Source organism: Microtus oregoni, unplaced genomic scaffold, assembly GCF_018167655.1.
Source record: "Microtus oregoni isolate MIOR12 unplaced genomic scaffold, Mior012 000033F_ref0000390, whole genome shotgun sequence".
Taxonomy (NCBI): Eukaryota; Metazoa; Chordata; class Mammalia; order Rodentia; family Cricetidae; genus Microtus; species Microtus oregoni.
In genome coordinates this window covers 13,319,080-13,338,723 of record NW_024543092.1, presented here as the reverse complement: position 1 = coordinate 13,338,723, position 19,644 = coordinate 13,319,080, and the positions used below count along the sequence as shown (strand labels likewise).

Below are 19,644 nucleotides of genomic sequence, written 5' to 3'. Positions count from 1 at the left end.
TTAAAATTATTGAACACTATTGTGGTACAAGGACATGTGTACCTCTGCATGTGCATAGATACATATCATAGATACATCCCTGTACTGGCTGATATGGGGCATGGAAATGATCATTGGTAAATAGAGCAGGTGAGGGACAAGTAAGGTGGAAAGCATTCCAGAAGCCCATATTTTGTCTTTAAGTTCAAAGAAGAATGTGATGATAAAAGTAGACCATGCTAGAAGGAGAACAAGAACTCTACTCAAGGCATAGAGTTGAAATGGTTCAATGAATGTATTTGGCATTCTGAAGAGTAATATTCTACCAGGAAATGGCAGTGAGCATGAGGGGGAAATAATACAGAGGCCAGGAGGTAAGGAAAGTGTATGTGATGATGAATAAGCCCTCACCCAGTGGTGATTGAAATTTAAGACATTTTTGGCTTTATTTTTAAGATCTTTATTGAACTGTCATTGATATGTAAGAAATTATACATAGTGAATGCAATTGGGCAAGTTTTGACATATGTATATCTGTGAAATCACTGTCATCAAAATCAGTTTTTGGCTGTATGCATCAAAAGTCTTTTCCTTTATATTGCTAAGAAGTTTGTCATTGTGTGACTATACCCCAACTCCCTAATCCATTAATTTGTCAATAGGAAGTGACTGACATATAGTTTTTGGCTGTGGTATATTAATCTACTGTGAGCACTCAGTTAAAAATAGAATGCACTTCCTCTCTTGGCTAAATAGCTAGGAGTGTTGTTTGTCTTGCATGCAAACAGAGAGTTGAATGATGAGGTATGGATGATACGCAGAAGCATTTGTAATAATAAATTAGATTGATGATAGAATACATCCTGTACATAGATACCACTTATTGCTTTCCCCAGTTAATATTTATGCGCTCAAATTCTTTAATAGTATCCCCAGAATTATGCTAGAGAATGACTTCCTTCCCATTCTCTGTCTGTGAGCTGTGCCCTAGGCTCTGCTATTGGTTCAGGCCACAAAGATGTTAAGAGATGGAGATCGTAGGAAATAGATATGACTTCTGGCTTCAGTGGAGTCACTATGGTTTGACTTTTTTTACATGGTTCACATATTCACAATGTGAATATATTAATATTCACTTCGTTATTAATGAGGGGTCTTTTAAGAGACAAGAGTAGCAGGAGATCTTTAGGCAATTGATTCAGGATTTTGTCCTCAAAATGAATTGGCCTAGTCATTCCAACCCTGGTTGTTACTTGAGTGAAGAATGCTATAAAAGGGCAAGAATGAGCAATGCCCAGCAGCATTCTGAGCTTCCTCCAGACATTTCGTACCTTTTGCTAGCATGAATGCCTGTCATGACATCAGCCATGATATGAATGGTGTGATTCAAAGAAGGGCTCTCTCACCACAGCTGGCGCCATGTTGTTTGGAATTTTAGCTTCTAAAGTTGTGACTTATATAAACCTCTTCCGTTTTATACATTATCTGGTCTGAGTTATTTTTCCATAAACATTGGAAATGAGCTAATTAAAAAACTAGAGGTTTTTCGCTCGCGGGAGGATTTTTAAATAGGGCATCAAACCTGATGATTTTTATCGCCTATAGTTGTTGGGAAAACTCACTTGAAAATGGGGTTTCAAAGCCCCCTGCCTGAGGATTTTAAAGAGCACAAGGGACTGCAATACTTGAAGCAAGGGCTTCCCTGGACTTTTTATTTGCAGAAGATAGTACACTCTCCTTTAAAATTTCAGTTTGTGCTTAGAGGCTTTCAGCCAAGCATGGTTAAAAATCTAAGTCATTCAGCACCAACCAGCTCAATTCTGTGGGATTTGGTATTCTAGAGCCTCTGGTATAGGGCCTTAATTCAATGTTCCAAGGCTGTTTTGGTCTCCGTGAACAGCAGGGAGCTGAACCTTTATATTATTTCATGGGCATCACCAGGACCAACCAGCTGAGTCTGTTTCCTGAGTTCCACTTTGGACACTTGGCACATTCTGCGGAACTTGCAGAGCAATTGGTGCATTTCAGATGCAAGGTGCTGTGGGATAATGCTCTTGAACACTGTGAAGATTTGTCACTCACATTGGTTTAAAAAATGCTGATTGAATAGTATCCAGGTAGGAAGTATAGGCAGGGTAACCAGACTAGAATTCTGGGAAGAGGAAAGGAAAGATGCAGTCCAAGCCAGACGCAGAGGAAGCAAGATGAGAATACCTTACTGAGAGAAGGTACAAAGACATGTGGCTAAACATAGATTAGAATTATAGGTTAATTTAAGTTGTAAGACCTAGTTTATAATAAGCATGAGCAGAAAGCCAAACAGTTTGTAATTAATAAAGGCCTCTTGTGTGTATTTGGATCTGAACAACTGTGGGACTAGATGGGACAGAAACCTCCATCCTGAAGGCCACCCTGAGTTGTTTTAGAGCTATTACTTCCTTCAAGCACTTTAATATAGGAGGGTAGAGACAGCCAATTAGCTTGAGATAAGTCAATGGGATTCAGTAAAGACCATATACCTGACAAACTTAAAGCAGGTAGTTTCAAAAGAAGCAAATGCTATGGAAATCAAATTATAATAGCTTTTAAACTCATTTACATTAATGTTCAAGATATTGAAATAATTTTGATGTTGTGATAAATGGAAAGATTTCCACAAAAGCAGAAAATGATTTTTTAAAGGCATACCATGCCATTAGCCACACTCTGGAGAGAGTACCTTTAGGCAGCTTTCTGACCCATTCCACTCTTGGCATTTTCTTTAAACTTATTTGCTCACTTTGAATGCATAGTTTATTTCAGTTAAAAAAATTATTTCCTCCCCTGTAATGAGGTGCTTGTGCAATAAAATTTGAATAGTATTTATCATAAATGGAAAAGTGAGTGGAAGATATGCAAAAATTTCAATCCTGCAATGTACATGTTTATCACAGTATCATATGAGATTAACACAGGGTTAATACATGAAATATTACTTGTCAATTAAATAAAACAAAGCAAATATTATAAAGATTTTTCAATTGGCATTTTATGGAAGCACTGATATTAAATTTTTCTTATGAGGTCTATACACCCTTCCCCTGAAGTGAACTGGAATTTCAATGCCAATTACTCATGCTTTGAGTCATTTTAATAGCTTTCTAAATATATGAAAGAGAATGATAGGGCCTAGAGGTTTGCTGATGCCTTCGGTGTATTTCCACAGTCTTTCATCTGGAGAAATGGTTTGCTTGGGGAAGAGGTACTGCTACTCAGTAAAGGAGCCTTTCATTATGTTCTGCTCTGATGTGGTGGTCTGGATATCCTCTTAAGAAACTGAGATGAATTATCAGACACACTAGATTCTATAAGGAGTAAACAAGCCAGAATTAGCAAGCAGACAAAGATGTAAGATAAAGGAAGGATTGTCTTTGCCATTCTCTTTGCTTGAGAAAGTTTTGACAAAACCCATGAATATTAAATGCAATCCTTTCTCCATCCTTTAATTTCTCTACTTCTTACCATGCAAGGAGAATGGAAGTAAAATGAAAGAAATGAGCAGGTACACAAAGTGAATGAGCAAGGTGTATGGCTTGGCAGACTCTCTTCTGGACTCCCATGCCCTTCCTGGTGTTGGCTGCACTTTTTTCTACTAAGAAATGACCCAAATACTCGCTTTCTAGTTATCCTGTTAATAATTTCATAATAAATATTGAAAATACATGTATTCTAGATGAATGATTATGTTTTGTAAACTCAAAGGCGTAACTATGCAAAATCACTTCAAATATGTGTTCATCTTAGGACCATCAGTGTTTGACTACCTGGGTATGTGTACAACCCATGTCCTAGGCTGGGGTGAGGCTGTGCAAAGCCTCTTTCATTGGTCCCTCTCCCATGGCACATGCACACCTTTCACTTCTAAACATCTACCCTTTGCATGTGGTTACAAAGCAACTACTGTCTGTTGTTACACTTGTTCTTCTTGTCATTTTCCCAATTATGGTTACTTTCTAAAACCTCACTGAGTTTAGTTCACTAATGGTAAATGAAACTGCAGCAATCCAACAACCTGTGTGGATATCTACCAGCATCCTGGCCAGTCTTTCCTCTGCTTTGTTTCTGAGTTAGTTCTTTAAATGGTGATGACTTTTAGTTCAGAAACAAAACTGACAGAGGAAGTCTGACAACAGAAAGAATATATTTTCCAGTTTGGTTTGATGGCTTTCTATCAAATATATCATACATATTTTATATCCTATCTATCACATATCCTTCACCCTTTCCTCCATTAAACTATAGGTATTTGCAATGAGGCCAATTGGATTTGTAGAAAAAAAGTCTCCAGCCTTGGGCCCTTTCTAACTTTTCAGGATTTTACCAATTTGAGTGAGGAAGGAAGAGGTTTAATTCCACAAGGCTCAGTGAATTTCTTTTATAAATTTGGCACTGAATTGGAAACATATACTTGTTTTTTCATGACCTTTGTGTCTACATCTGCACACAGAAATCCATATTTGTAATGGAGGAGGAACACCCTTTTGAGCATTATCTTTTCAATCTCATGATGAACAAGGTAAATAAAATGAAATAAAGGTACTTGTCCTACATTGCAGGCAATTATGCACGTAAAGACATTGCCAACTGAATAGCTGTCTGAATTTCTCCATTATTATTCAGGTTGGAATATATGGGTGGACAGTGCAGAGGAGAAGCAGGAAATGAGGAATAGGGAGAGGGGAATTTTATAATAACAAGTCCCAACGGAAAACTATCATTGTCCATGAATACAGAAAGAGGCTATATGCTAGTTTTCTGTGTTCTATTACATTTTTTTACTACCTTCGTTAAGGAGGAAACAGGGATCTCTCTGTAAATTGCTTAAAGCAGTTCACCTGTGTTTCTTTCAAAGGTATGCTACATGGCCATTGACCCCATTCCCCATGAGCCAATTCTAGCAGAGAACAGTTGAATGACCTTAGAGTAAATCTTCTTCTATAGGTGAAAGGTGATTTATTTATCATTTTACCCAAGAGAAGACAGAAGTTTCCAAAAAAATTAAACAAAGGAGTATAGCCTTCCAGTGGTGAATTAGCAATTCTCATGTGTCCCTAGAATAAGGGACTACAGGAGCCCTTGACTGAGTTCATCCTTTTTTTACCCACATGTTCTCTGTTCCTGTTTTCTCTTTGTCTACTCTCCTTTTTTCAACCCCAATTCCCTCAGGGATGTCATGAGAAAAGAATCTTCCAGATAGAGTTACATAAAGTTTTACTTTCTTGGAGCATTGGTGAGCTTTATTCAAAGAAAAACTTAAAACGAATAACTGATATAACTTTACATCTGGGGCTAATAAAGGTCAAAGTAAATTGCAAATCTTCCATTGCTTGAAGTCTAATTGGGATGCAATTCTACTGTTCTAAGTTTCTTACCAACACTAGTCTTCATTTAATTTAATTTAACTTTATATTTGGCTATTTGCAATCTTCTGTTACTTTACTTAATATGTTTAATCTTTAAATCACGTGTATACCATGTATATTGACTACTTCCAATGCCCCCAACTCTTTACTACTTTTGTGTATATCTCCTCTTCCCCACAAATCTCCCTGCATATCTGTCCCTGTCTGTCTGTGTCTCATGTTCATGTTTCTTTATTTTGTTTTGTGACACACTAAGATTAACCAGGGTCATCAGTATGACTGTCACATCCTAAATTTACAAGAAAAAACATGGTTTACCTTTAAAAAATTTTTGATTCTGTGATAAATACATAGTTTAGAGAAATGTTACTTTGCTGCATTGTATGATACAATGCAGTTAGAATTGGATACAATTTTCTTTTTTTATTTTTAATTTATTTATTTATTAAAGATTTCTGCCTCCTTCCTGCCAATGCCTCCCATTTCCCTCCCCCTCCCCAGATCAAGTCCCCCTCCCTAATCAGCCCGAAGAGCAATCAGGGTTCCCTGACCTGTGGGAAGTCCAAGGACTGCCCACCTCCATCCAGGTATAGTAAGGTGAGCATCCAAACTGCCTAGGCTCCCACAAAGCCAGTACGTGCAGTAGGATCAAAAACCCATTGCCATTGTTCTTGAGTTCTCAGTAGTCCTCATTGTCCGCTATGTTCAGCAAGTCCAGTTTTACCCCATGCTTTTTCAGTCCCAGGCCAGCTGGCCTTGGTGAGTTCCCAATAGAACACCCCCATTGTCTCAGTGTGTGGGTGCGCCCCTCGCAGTCCTGAGCTTCTTGCTTGTGCTTTCTCTCCTTCTGCTCCTGATTTGGACCTTGAGATTTCAGTCCGGTGCTCCAATGTGGGTCTCTGTCTCTGTCTCCTTTCATTACCTGATGAAGGTTAATATTCAGGAGGATGCCTATATGTTTTTCTTTGGGTTCACCTTCTTGTTTAGCTTCTCTAGGATTGCGAATTATAGGCTCAATGTCCTTTATTTATGGCTAGAAGCCAAATATGAGTGAGTACATCCTATGTTCCTCTTTTGGGGTCTGGCTTACCTCACTCAGGATAGTGTTTTCTATTTCCATCCATTTGCATGCAAAATTTGAGAAGTCATTGTTTTTTACTGCTGAATAGTACTCTAATATGTATATATTCCATACTTTCCTCATCCATTCTTCCATTGAAGGGCATCTAGGTTGTTTCCAGGTTCTGGCTATTACAAACAATGCTGCTATGAACATAGTTGAGCATATACTTTTGTTGTATGATAGGGCCTCTCTTGGGTGTATTCCCAAGAGTGGTATTGCTGGGTCCAGGAGTAGGTTGATCCCGAATTTCCTGAGAAACCGCCACACTGCTTTCCAAAGTTTGCATTCCCACCAGTAATGGATGAGTGTACCCCTTTCTCCACATCCTCTCCAGCAAAGGCTATCATTGGTGGTTTTTTTTTTTTATTTTAGCCATTCTGACAGGTGTAAGATGGTATCTTAATGTTGCCTTGATTTGCATTTCCCTGATCGCTAAGGAAGTTGAGCATGACCTTAAGTGTCTTTTGCCCATTTGAACTTCTTCTGTTGAGAATTTTCTGTTCAGCTCAGTGTCCCATTTTATAATTGGGTTGATTAGCCTTTTATGGTCTAGTTTCTTGAGTTCTTTATATATTTTGGAGATCAGACCTTTGTCAGTTGCGGGGTTGGTGAAGATATTTTCCCAGTCAGTGGGTTGCCTTTTTGTCTTAGTGACAGTGTCCTTTGCTTTACAGAAGCTTCTCAGTCTCAGGAGGTCCCATTTATTCAATGAGGCCCTTAATGTCTGTGCTGCTGGGGTTATACGTAGGAAGTGGTCTCCTGTGCCCATGTGTTGTAGGGTACTTCCCACTTTCTCTTCTATCAGGTTCAGTGTGTTTCATCCCTCTGTTTATGCTTTTAACATATAATGTTAGCTTTTTGGTATCTACTCATGTCCACTTTCATGTGATTGTTTCTGTTTCATGGAAACATTGATTTTATTTATCTGAAAATATTAAGTATAATATTTTAAAGTCATTGTATGATTTCTTTTTGTGGCTTTTTTGGATTGTTGGGTACCCACTAGTCTCCTTCATTGTATAACACTGCCATGCATGAGCAGTAAGATGATGGAAGATTCAAGGGAGATCTTTGAAGTCAATAATCATCACAGCCTATCTGGAGTCATGGCTGGAATTATCCAGTTTTTTAATAAGTATAGTGGATGGTTGTATTAGTAGATGATATGCTCTTATCTCCTAATCTGGTTTTGAGTGCTTTCTAACCCCAGAGAATTGCTAGTCTCTCAGATGCAGCCTAGCATTTCTGCCCCAACCATTGCACCATTGCTTTTGTGTGGTTTGTGGACTGGAAGATGTACAGTGTGAACTGACACAGTTACTGCCACTGTGTGGGACACCTTTTCGTAATGTAATAGCATTGGTGTCCCTTTTGAATCCTAACTGCTCGTCCTGGCTTTCTGTTAGTCTGGCTAGCAGAACATTCTTCCTTCTAACTCCATGGCTCTAACGGTCTCTTATCTTCCCCCTTAAAAAGAAGAATAAAAACACCTATCTTACAGTAGAAGGCAAATAAAAATTATATGTGAATAGTTGTCCTTTATCTGCCTATCTGTGAGGTTTGGCTTCTGAATGGAAATTCACTTTATGTCCCACAGCTCTGTTTTGTAAATTTGAAATAACTATTCTCCTTGCAGAGAGGTCACCTGTTCAAGTTTGGGACAAGGTGGGCTGGTGTTTCAATCTGGATTAGAAACAGGAAGATAGCAGGATACAACTCAATCACATCTACCACAAATGTACTGATCAGAAACAAGGACAATGCTATTTCTTCTTCATATGCTAATTCATTTTATATTCCCACAATGGGTTAAAACATTATTAGGGAAAACAGTAACACTTAACTGAACTTATTAAACTGATATTTTACCATTTTCATAAATTTATGTGTGACTATCATTGATAAGTTATTTACTTATGTTCTTTCAAAAATAATTTCTAAGGTGTTCTGGATATGGTATCAGGCAATAGAGTTTTTTTGGTTACTCATAGTGGACCATATTGAAAATCCAAAAGATTGAGTTACTTTCAAACAGTATAGAAAACCAAATAAAGGCAAATCTTGTGTTCTTCATGGACTTGAGAATCCATTTCAAATTTCTTATGCTCATACTTGAAACCATAGTTCGAGTGAAGATGAATGATGTTCAACAGAATATTGGCTGCTCTGTCTATTTGTGCTAGACCCCAGAGCTGTATGGAGTCTATGATATCCTGACTATTCTGCTTTGGTCAACCTCAGCAATCTATGGGTTTTCCTGGCTCTGACGTTTACATGTACAGCTATCATCTATTAAGACAGTTTTGGTCATTGTATGGAGTCTTGAGAGACTCCATTCCTATGGGAATAAAATATACTTTCTATGTCACCTCAGTATTTCCATCTCAGTCCTCATGTGAAGTTCCCTCATTGCTGTGGGAGACATCATAATGAGATACAATAGTTGTGAAGTCGAGTAATAGTGAGAAAGATAAAAAGCCCCAGACACTGTTCAGAGAGTTAGTTTAGTTGTAATCAGGGTGTTCTCCTGCGTGAAGCAGAGCTCCTCTGGGTATCAAAATTATATGAAGATTCTCCATGATACAACAAACAAACTATCACCAACAAAAAAAATAACCAAAAATAAATTGACTTTATAATCTTGTTTATGAGAGAGATAAAATAGAATCTGCCCACAACCAGAAAAAAAGCAAAACATCTGATTAACATGACCACTGCTTTTCAGGCAGATGACCCCTTCCTTATTTCTTAACTATACTTCTCTATGTATAACGTTATTGATGCATTTTTATCGAGTTACCTTTGTGTGTTCATTCAGATGAACTCCTGTTTCTTCAAATTCTTTTGTGATAACCAACCACAGATTTTTGTGATGTTTCCTCTTTATTGGTATATCAACCTTATTGAATATAAAAAAAAAGTCACAGACATATCCCTGCTGTTTTGGGACTCACGTATATTGATTGTGGAGTGCACTTGGACATAGTTATGTAAATTAGTAGGGTGTGCCCTCACCAGGAGGCCAAAGAAAATCAGCCATGGAGAGAGGCCTTAGAAATTCTCCAGCTATGTGAACAGAGAACGGGCCATTTGGGGGACACTATAGCTATGACAGCTGCTGTACCACTAATGTTTTGGCATGTGCACTCAGCAGTGTTTGAGGAATAGGAAACATCCAGTCCAGCTGAAGCTAGGCAATTACGAAGGCAAGAATTTTGTACCATCTCACCATAATGTCAGCACTGGCTCCCTTTTTCAGATCCTTTGGCCATGCACTGTGCCTGTAGTACCACACTCTAGGCTAGCTCGACCTACAGATCTTCAAATCTCACGTCTTCAAATCCTAGCCAAAACAACCACCACTACTAACAAAACCCAAACCAGACTTTAATTCTAGTGAAGTGAAGAACTATTTATTATAGTCAATTGATTTATATTTATAGTAGGTTTTTCATATCTTCTAGGGACAGTTTATATTTTACAATGAATATGTAGTGTTCGCTGAGTTAAAAATCTTAGCTGTCAATGTCTTGGATACCTGAATAGCGGTCCTAAGAGCTATCCTAAACCCATTCAAGGACTATGAATCTTTAGACCAGGGAGTAAGAGAAACTTTTTTGATTATGTTAATTTTCTTTAATTTGCATTCTTTATCAAGTTAGAAATAACATTTAGGTATAGCCTGATAGGGACAATATGTTTAAAATTAGGACCCATAGGTGTGAGCACCTTATCTGTGACCTTAGTTATGTGACTGAACCCATTGATTCCCACATCATAAAGAGCTGATCCCATTACCAATAAAGATGACTGCTGAACCAAAGGAAAAGATAATGGAGCTACACACTGCTTCTGTGCATTGCCATGACAGCTAGTAGGTATGGCCTGCTCACTGTGTGCCTGGCATTATTCTAAGAAGGTTCCTTGGATTTTCCTCAATTTTCATAACAAACTGATGAGATGTTTACCATTATTTTTTGTAGATGAATACACTAGGATTCATGAACACTGACAACCTCACTTAGGAATAAGCGAGTCAAGGGATCTGAGCAGATGGCTGAGTAGGAAGCTCCAAGAGTCTGTCTTCCCCACTGAGCTATGATTGTACTGGCAGAATCTGTCTGATGTAAATATTTTGGAAGTTTGGAGTACATTGAAGATTTACAACTTCCAGAGGAACATTTGGGCAGTAAACTGCAGTTAAGCTCGGTCAGTTTTCACATAGTAAAACTGTGTAAAAGTGTGTAAACTCTAAGTAAGTTAGACAGCAAGAATTCTGTCCTACAAATACCATTGTGTGTGTTTGGGTCGCATCGGTGCAGACACAGAGGCATGGAGCATTGCAAAATCCCTTCAATGGCACAAATTCCCCCTCCTACAGCTGAAACAATGTTAGGGGCATCTAAAGGTTCTGGGATCTTCACTCTCACTTCCTTCATTGTTTTAAGAACCTCCTTTCTTTTGGAAGACAGACATGTAATATTAAGACAGCCAACAGAAAGTGTATATATAAGGAAAATGAGGAAGTAAATATTTATGGCCAGTGGAAAAAACAGGCTCAGAAAAGGAAAGACGATATATTTTCATCTCTGGCCAATGCTTGAAACAGGTGATGATCTACATGATTTAAAACAAAACCAAAAACAAATACCCACGGACTTCAGAGAGAGAATCTGGATGCCAGATTTCACAGGCTATTCTAGTCAAGGTAGATTTTTGCCATAAATACCTTAAGGCACAGACATAGGAAAATGCTGACTATTTAGAAGGAGCAGAATAAAGGTAGGGAGAAAAATAAAGCATAAGCTGAAAGAGAGAGGATGTCAGCCCAAGTAGAGAAAGCAACAACTTCAAAACAAGTCTTAATGATGGTCCACAAAGTAATGGACCATTGTGGAAAAATCAGGAAAAGAATGAGTGGGCAAGATAGAAATACTGGGCAGATGTGCAAAAGCTAAAGTAAACCAGAGGGAAACCCTAGATCTGGAGATAATGGTAACTAAAATGGAAATTAATGAGCAGAAGAATCATGGAGCTGAAGGTCATCCAAGTTGAAAGTATTCAAGCTGAAGAACAGAAAGAATGAAAAATAGAGCCTACGGGATGAGTGGGGAAATACAAAGTGAACTAAGACATAAAATAGAAAGAGAGAAAGAAGAGAGAGTGTTTGAAACAATGCCAGGCACTCCTTAAGTTGGATGGATGATGTGAACATGTAAGCATTTAAGGTGGTGACCCTAGGTAGGATGGAATCAGACACTTATTTTGAGATGCACAGTGAACCTGCCAAAGGACAAAGGGAAGCTTAAAAGCATCAAGCTTTTATCACGTGTAAGACCATGCCTTAGCAGCTTTCTCATCAGAAATGGAAGCTGGAAGGTGGTCAGAGGGTTAGCAGACTTAAAGTGACAAAAGCATCATGTAAGAATTTCTTCAGATGTGAGGGGGAAATTAGGGCATTTCTAGACAAGCAAAAATTGATGAAATTTGCTAAATTTTGCAATTCAAGACATCCTAAAGGGGGTCTTACAGGTTAAAATAGAAATACAGTTGACAGTAACTTGAAGCCATATGAAGATAAGATCTTACTAACAGAAAACTAATAAGCAATTATAAAAACTAGCATTCTTGTAAGGAGGCCACTAGTTAGTTCCCGGCTACTCAGCCCTGAAATAATCACACAGAAACTATATTATTTAAAACACTGCTTGGTCCATTAGCTCTAGCTTCTTATTGGCTAACTCTTACATCTTAATTTAACCCATTTCTATTAATCTGTGTATTGTCAAGTGGCTGTGGCTTACTGGATAAAGTTCCATCTGGCTCCTGTGGGGCTCCATGGCTTCTCCCTGACTCTGCCCTTCTCTCTCCCAGCATTCACTTTAGTTTTCCCCACCTAGCTCTGTTTCCCTATAGCTCTGCTATAGGCCCAAAGCAGTTCCTTTATTAACGAATGGTAATCATAGTATACAGATGTTATAAGGAGGGCGCTTGTTTTTCCCGGCCACCCGGCTAGCTTAGACCTGAAATAATCATGCAGAAACCGTATTAATTAAATCACTGCTTAGCCCATTAACTCTATCTTCTTATGCTAACTCTTACATCTTAATTTAACCCATTTCTATTAATCTGTGTATCACCATGAGGTCATGGCCTACCAGCAAAGTTGTAGCACATCTATCTCCAGCAGTGGCTCCATGGCTTCTCTCAGACTCCACCCTTCTTTCTCCCAGCAATCAGCTCAACTTTCCCTGCCTACCTAAGTTCTGCCCTGCTATAGTTCCAAAGCAGTTTCTCTATTCATTAACGGGAATCACAGCACACGGAGGGGAGAGGGAAATTCCACATCATAGCACTATTAAACTAGTGGTTTGTAGGTACACACTTCTGTCTTTTTCAGGAGTTACATACTGAGACAGTGAAAATGTAAGTCTAAAAGCTAGCATTTTACTAGGTATGGTGACACACGCCTTTAACTGCAGCCCTAGGAAGGCAGAGGCAGGTGGATCTCTGTGAGTTTGAGGCCAGCCTCATCTATTAAGAGCTTGTTGCCAAGCAACAGAGAAACCCTGTCTCGAAGAAACAAATCAAAACAAACAAAGAAACAAAAACCCAACCAAAACAAACAAAAAACCCCACCCAACCCCAAACAACCCAATATATATATATATATATATATATATATATATATATATATATAATAAAAGTCAAGAAAAAAAGCTAGTATTTCTTCAACCTTGTTTTGGAAGTTCACATTTTGTTTTCTATATAAGATACTAATGCCTTAAAAAAACACCACCAGGAAGCAGCAATTATGACTAGACTGATTAAACCATAAGAGATCAGGTTAATAATCATCAAACTCTTCTAATAAACAAAACCTTTGGATATCAGATTTCTAGACATACATACTACCAATCATCAAATATGTTTAAATTATTGAAGAAAAGACAGCAAACACTTTCCCCTCTTTTCTAGGAAGGATGGGGAAGCATTTGCACTGATTTGACATCAAGGTTCAAAAATTGCTACCAGCAAAGAAATCTACAATCAAGCTACAAATAAACTTATGAAAAACTGGTGCAAAAAGTTCTAAACAGAACACTGTCAATCACGATTTGCAGCATATTAGCATATTATAAGTCGTATAAGTCCAGGAGATCTGACACCCCCTTCTGGCATCTGTGTGCACATACATGCACACAAAAACAAGTAGTAAAACCAATCTATGAAAATAATTAAAATAGGGTTGACAAAATGGCTCAGTAGGTAAAGACTCTGGCTGGTCAAGCCTGAGGATCTGAGTTTGATCCCCAGGACCTAGGGTGGAGGGAGGGAGAGTGCTAAATCCAGAAAATTGTGCTCAGCACTGTGACACACCAGATACACACACATGTGCGTGCATACACACAAAACTTAAAAAAATAATTAAAATGATACATTTCTACACTGTGTCAGTGTTACTCTAAAGGAAAATGTGAATCAGAGTAAAAGGAGCAATGGGGGCAGAATTTACATCTGTAATCTGTTTGTTGTGACATACGGCCCTCTGAACTCTACACTTCACGGATACAATATACACACCCAAGCCGTGAACTACCTGCATGATAGTCAGTCTCACCGAGGTTATAAAGGTTCACAAACATCTCAACCCATGTTTGTGCAAATGGATGCTCACAAAATCCCTGGTAGTTGGTGAGACCCTGTATGTAAACACCACTGAGATTCCTCACAAATTTCAGGAAGGAAGCAAACACTGTAGTTAGGAATACCTTGATGCTCCTCGTTATGCCAATAGGAGCTGTGGCTAGTTAGTTTCATTTGTTATCTGGAGTATATAATTATGGAATTTGAATTTTTTGGAAGTATAGCAATATATAATGTTAAATAGTAGCATAAAACGTTAGCACTATATAGTAGGCTTCAGATTGAGAGGAATTAAATGTGGGGGAAAAAGCGATGGGGAGAGAAAAGGGAGAAGGAGAGAATGGGGGGAACTTGGGGAAAAAGAAGGATTGGGATAAAGGAAGGTTGGATAGGGGAGCACGGAAGCACAATTCTTAGTTAAGGGAACCACCTTAGGGTTGGCAAGAGACTTGAACCTAGAGTGGCTCCCAGATGCCCAAGCCGAGGTCCCCAGTTAGTTCCTTGGGCAGCTGAGGATAGGGAACCTGAAATGACCCTATCCTAGAGCAATACTGACGAATATCTTGCATATCATCATAGAACCTTCATCTGGTGATGGATGAAGACAGAGACAGAGACCCACACTGGAGCACTGGACTGAGCTCCCAAGGTCCCAATGAGGAGCAGAAGGAGGGAGAAGATGAGCAAAGAAGTCGGGACCACGAGGCGTGCACCCACCCACTGAGACAGTGGAGCTGATCTATTGGGAGGTCAGCAAGGCCAGCTGGACTCTGACTGAAAAAGCATGGGATAAAACCGGACTCTCTGAGCATGGCGAACAATGAGGGCTGATGAGAAGCCAAGGACAATGGCACGGGGTTTTGAACCTACGTAATGTGCTGGCTTTGTGGGAGCCTAGCCAGTTTGGATATTCACCTTCCTAGAAATGGACGGAGTGGGGAGGACCTAGGACTTACCACAGGGCAGGGAACCCTGACTGCTCTTTGGACTGGAGAGGGAGGGAGAGAAGAGTGGAGGGAGGGAGAGAAGGGTGGGAGGAGGGGGAGAAGGGTGGGAGGAGGGGGAGGGAAATGGGAGGCTGGGAGGAGGAGGAAACTTGTTTTTTTTTTTCTCCTTTTCTCAATAAAAAAAAAAGTTAAAAAAAATAAAAAAAAATTTTTAAAGGCAATTTGATTAATGCTTATGGCAATTTAACTTGAAATCCCATTTGTCAAAACTGCAACTGAGCATTCCTTTCTCACCCTTTCAGTGTGCCCAGGTACCTGCTGCTACCTAAGTAGCTTAGCATTTCATTAGTTCCTGCAATGCTAACGTTCAGGGCCAATTGAAAGAAAAATAAAGGCAATGAAATTTAGCTCCCTGGGATCCTAATTTACATAAAATTACATATTTATAACGACTGTTTTTCATCCAATAATTACATAATTTTCTTGAACTTAAATATCGTGCCTACTTGGACTTTTTTCTAAGAAACTAAAAGTAGCTTATTGAGGGTTTTTTTTTCTTCTTCTAAGTATGTTCAGGCAGAGATTTTTGGAACGTATTTCCCCTCCCCTGTGGAGAATTCAATAGCATTTGTTAGGGGAAAATATGATTCATGAATAAACCAGTGATTTGGCAAAGCAAGGAAGTACCATTAGTTTTCAAAGGCTGGAAGTTCAGTCTTACAGTGTGACGGGGTTATTAAACCTATGCAGGGTTGGCGCCCAACTTGGAATGGACTCCGTTGGCAGTAACAATGTTTCAGTAAGAAATAAGGAATACAAGTGTGGTTTTAATAGAACAGCTCCAAGCACAACGATGATTTATTCTTTCCTATGAAAGCTCTCTATGAAGGAAGTATTGTGCTGCTTTTGGAATCATCTACTATCTTTGAAACTTCTTTTAGTTTTATATTAGTAACTGTTTTTTTTCCTTTACTGTATGGTTTACTTAAAAAATCTAATAAGTCTGGAAATATGTATGTGTGTGTGAATATATATATATGTCTATATATGTGTGTGTATATAATATATATGCTACAATAAAAATCACTATCAATGTATATAGGCAACTCTGAGAACAGTTGGGTGTATTTAATATCCTTATTTTATGATCAAAATGATAAATTTCACAGTTTCTCCTAACTAAAAATAAAAATCTTATTAGGCTTTCTGTGCAAATTTTATGGGACTTTTTTTTTACAGTATCTTGACACCCACTTCTCTATTTTAAATTTTCAAAAAATACACATTTTTATGATTACTCTGTTCCCCCATCAAAATTCTCTTTAGTGGTTGACACTGTAGCATTCAATCACACAATGCATGCTCACATTCATTTTTAATAAGCGTGGTTTCCCACTGAGATACTTCTGACCTGCCTTGCAGTGACTTTCAAGAACCAAGTTGTTTTCAAGTTGAAAGGTAGATATGATGGCAAAGTGTGTGTGTGGGCTGTGCCAATATAATGAAGATCATGGTTTAGTACTTATGTGGTTACGATAGGGCAGTTTTTTAAAAGTGTGCTTGATTAGATGAAAATATCCAGATAATGATACATATACATCTGGGGTTATCTTCCTGGCTTTAGCTTGCCAAGCATTTTGTCTCTGATGGACAGGAAAACAATAGTTTAGGGTTAGCCCTAAATTGAACTATTTATTGTTGTTTTCCAGAAACAAATATCAGTCTAATTTCTATAACAGACTGTTATCATATTTTCTGAAATCAAACATAAACATTTGTTAAAAAACATTTGAATTCACAAATTTCATCACTCAGTTTTATAGATAGGGAAATTTTAGTAATTTTGTGGCCATTGCGTTTTCTGCTCTGTGAAGCAGCCCTTCCTCTACTGCCCTAAGTGTCTCACTCACATCAGGTATTTGTGAAGTGCTGGGTGTGCAGTAGAAGTCGGGACATCTGACGTCACCTCCCGGAAGCTCGTGCACAATGCATCTCCCATCCCAGTGTACAAGCCACAATCAGGCATTTCCTAGTGGTATCTTCCCACTTCTGTGGAAGAAGCTCTCTTCTGTTTACCTTTGCCACTTCAGCTTCTTTGTCCCAGTGAGGCAAATATGCATTGTTTTCAGGTCAACAATTCACAACTAAGAACTCTTCTCTCAGTGTTAGTTTGTAGTCTATCACCAACAAAGCAGAATTCCACTTGAAGATTTCTTGGGATACCTTCCCGCCCACCCCCAATCTGCTTCTAAGTAACAGTATGTGGAATGAAATGGAATGGGATATGCAAGGAATCCGTATGAGATATGAAGAGGTTCTGTTTTTATACTGTTCATGAATATCTCCATCAGCCATTGAAGAAGAAAGAGAAGAGGAAGAGAGTTGTAGGTAGAAGCAAGAGTGAAGTGGGAATATCTATTAGTCTTCTGCTTGCCACGCTCAGGCTGCCTGGACCCACACAGGCTTGTCTGTGACCTGGAGTTAGCAGTGAGGGCAGATAACCTGCCCAGAGTCTCAGCACTGCCATTTCAGTAGGGAGGCACAGACACAAAACATGATAAAAAGGTTTACCTTTCTATTTAATCAGGTAGACACTTTAGCAAAATTCTTGAGTGAACTTGTTACTATTCTTTCAAATGGATTTTTTTAAAGACATACTTGCAGATTTGATTCTTCCAGATTCAGCTTCCCTTAGTCACTCTCAGCTTCTACACACTCTCTCCATGGGTGTCCTTGGATCGTGAAGTGTGGTGATAAAAAGGCCAATCTTCCACAGATCAGCATCCCCCTTTCAATTTGAATGTTGAAAATATCTTTCCAAACCAAGCCATGACAACTTCTTTTATAAGAATTTTACTTTCAAAATATTTATTTAATTACTTTTCATTATGTGTGTGCATGCGTGTCTGTGTGTGGGTAGGTGCGTGTGAGTGTAGGAAGACCCACAGAGGCCAAATACATCAGATATTCTGGAACTGGAGATACTTTCACCTACCCAGCATGGGTACTGGGAACCCAACTAGGGTCCTCAGAGCAGCAAATGCTCCTAACCACTGAATCCTCTCTCCAGCCCCAAGAACTTTGCTTTGGAGAATTCCAGATTTTTAGTCATTAGCTGCTTAGGAGAAGCCCTCTAAACATTGCTCTGTTTTTTCATTTCTTTTTTTTTTTCTTGACAGTGCTAGGAATTGAACCCAAGGCCTCATAGTTGACTGCCAAGCTTCCTACCACGGAATTGTATCTTCAGCACAGCACTGTTATTTTCAGGAACCAGAAATAGGACACTGAAAAGCAAAGGATTAAAAAATTATTACAGCATTAACATAATAAAATCTGGTTAGTAATGTATATATATATACATACATATATATGTATATATAGTATACCTACACGTATATTCATTTATATATATTTATATAATTTATAAATGAATATACATGTAGATATACTATAACATGAATAAAAAAAGAACCAGAAAGATTAAATATTAAATATAAGCAGACACGGAAGAACTAAATGCAAGTAAGGGATCGAAGTTATGAAAGTGGAGATTAAGCTAATTGGTCCCCTAGTTCCAGTTTTGTTTTTTTTTTTTTTGGTCGGGGGATGGATAAGTGCACAAAATACATTTGATAGTAAACTGTAAAATCTAACATAAAGCTATACAGTTTCAATTTCAAGTATCAATTCTAACTATAGAAGTTACTTAATTATATAGACTTTTACAAATTTTTGTTTTAAAATAATAAACTTTATAAAATTAACTAAAACATTAAAATAAATCAGTGCATTGAAACAGTTCTTACACCCCTTGATCCGCTGGGTTTTAAATACAAGACTGGAAATGTAAGAAAGGCAGTCTCTGTCCTTCAGAAATTTGTTCTCACCAAGTAGGAAATTTCTGTGGTGTGTATGTATGTGTGTACATGCACACACACAGGCCTTAAATGTAAGTATGGAAAAAAGACATAGATCTTTGGTGTGGGAAGTCTTGTATATGTGTTGCTTTTATTGGTTAGTGAATAAAGAAACTGCATTTGCCTGTGATAGAGCAGAATAGAGCTAGACTGAGAAAACTAAACTGAATGCTGGGAGAAAGAAAGCGGAGTCAGAGAGATGCCATGTAGACACCAGAGGGAAAAGGCATGAGCTGCCAGCTGGAACCTGGCCAGAAGGCCACAAGCCACATGGTAAAATATAAAATAATGGAAATGGGTTAATTCTAGATGTAAGAACTAACTAGCAATACGCTCAAGCTATTGGCCAAGTGGTGATTTAAATAATATAGTTTCTGAGTGATTATTTCAGGAGTCTGGGCAGCTGGGAAATGAACAAGCAGCCTCTAACAACTGATCTTGCTGAATAATAGATCTACAAAGCTGAGCCCAGCACAGTGACTGTTTCCTCATTGTTTATTGACATGAGTATTAGCTTTGCTGTTCATAGATATGAAATGCTGGCAGCAGGAATGTATAGAAGTGTTCTCAGATCAAAGTTGAGCTTTGGCATCTAAAAGCCCACAAACAATTAATGGATTCTATTTTCC

At 38.4% G+C, this 19,644-nt stretch overlaps 1 protein-coding gene across 2 annotated transcripts in view; it reads right to left on the bottom strand.

Moving 5' to 3' along the window:
- Oprm1 (opioid receptor mu 1) overlaps window positions 1-19,644 on the bottom strand; it is a 62,271-nt gene that overhangs the window by 29,434 nt on the left and 13,193 nt on the right. The window lies entirely within an intron of this gene.